Source organism: Rhinoderma darwinii, chromosome 8 (assembly GCF_050947455.1).
Source record: "Rhinoderma darwinii isolate aRhiDar2 chromosome 8, aRhiDar2.hap1, whole genome shotgun sequence".
Classification (NCBI taxonomy): Eukaryota; Metazoa; Chordata; class Amphibia; order Anura; family Rhinodermatidae; genus Rhinoderma; species Rhinoderma darwinii.
The window spans coordinates 8779227-8781035 of NC_134694.1; positions in this window are offsets into that span (position 1 = coordinate 8779227).

Here is a 1809-nt window from a genome sequence, read left to right on the forward strand (position 1 = left end):
TTGGTGCAGTTTAGCCAAAACCAGAGGTGGATCCAAAAGGAAGGAAAGGTATAAAGAAAAGACTGATGCATCTTCTTAATTTAATGACTGTTCCTGTGCTTGGCCAAAAACTGCATCAAAACTGCACGTGTGTGATCCTGGCCTTTGGGTCATTTTGTACATATGTTTTTTTCCTGGCGTTCTTGAAGTCCTAGAGAGAAGCCTATGTAAAAAATAAAAATAAAAAAAATACACAAATACCTAAAGCATGCTGCATTCTGAAAATAACAGTACTGACCACAAAAACCGGACTAAAATGGCACAATCAAAACGCTGTGTATGTAGGCAATGTCATATTTTACTATAGATGTATCTAAGCCTATCATGTGCGATCCTGTCTGCTGAGCTGTGTATCTAATCCTATCATGTGCAATTCTGTCTGCTGAGCTGGTGTATCTAATCCTATCATGTGTGATACGGTCTGCTGAGCTGTGTATCTAAGCCTATCATGTGTGATACGGTCTGCTGAGCTGGTGTATCTAATCCTATCATGTGTGATACGGTCTGCTGAGCTGTGTATCTAAGCCTATCATGTGTGATACGGTCTGCTGAGCTGGTGTATCTAATCCTATCATGTGTGATACTGTCTGCTGAGCTGTGTATCTAATGCTATCATGTGTGATACTGTCTGCTGAGCTGGTGTATCTAATCCTATCATGTGTGATACGGTCTGCTGAGCTGTGTATCTAAGCCTATCATGTGTGATACGGTCTGCTGAGCTGGTGTATCTAATCCTATCATGTGTGGTACAGTCTGCTGAACTGGTATATCTAATCCTATCATGTGTGATACGGTCTGCTGAGCTGGTGTATCTAATCCTATGATGTGTGATACGGTCTGCTGAGCTGTGTATCTAAGCTTATCATGTGTGATACTGTCTGCTGAGCTGGTGTATATAATCCTATCATGTGTGATACGGTCTGCTGAGCTGGTGTATCTAATCCTATCATGTGTGATACGGTCTGCTGAGCGGTGTATCTAATCCTATCATGTGTGATACTGTCTGCTGAGCTGTGTATCTAATCCTATCATGTGTGATACTGTCTGCTGAGCTGTGTATCTAAGCCCATCATGTGTGATACGGTCTGCTGAGCCATATATCTAATCCTATCATGTGTGATACTGTCTGCTGAGCTGTGTATCTAAGCCTATCATGTGTGATACTGTCTGCTGAGCTGTGTATCTAATCCTATCATGTGTGATACTGTCTGCTGAGCTTTGTATCTAATCTTATCATGTGTGATACTGTTTGCTGAGCTGTGTATCTAATCCTATCATGTGTGATACTGTCTGCTGAGCTGTGTATCTAAGCCTATCATGTGTGATACGGTCTGCTGAGCTGGTGTATCTAATCCTATCATGTGTGATACTGTCTGCTGAGCTGTGTATCTAATCCTATCATGTGTGATACTGTCTGCTGATCTGGTGTATCTAATCCTATCATGTGTGATACTGTCTGCTGAGCTGTGTATCTAATCCCATCATGTGTGGTACTGTCTGCTGAGCGGTGTATCTAATCCTATCATGTGTGATACTGTCTGCTGAGCTGGTGTATCTAATCCTATCATGTGTGATACGGTCTGCTGAGCTGTGTATCTAATCCTATCATGTGTGGTACTGTCTGCTGAGCTTTGTATCTAAGCCTATCATGTGTGATACTGTCTGCTGAGCTGTGTATCTAATCCTATCATGTGTGATACTGTCTGCTGAGCTGTGTATCTAAGCCTATCATGTGTTTCAGTTGACATTGAATCATTATAACACTGAGGA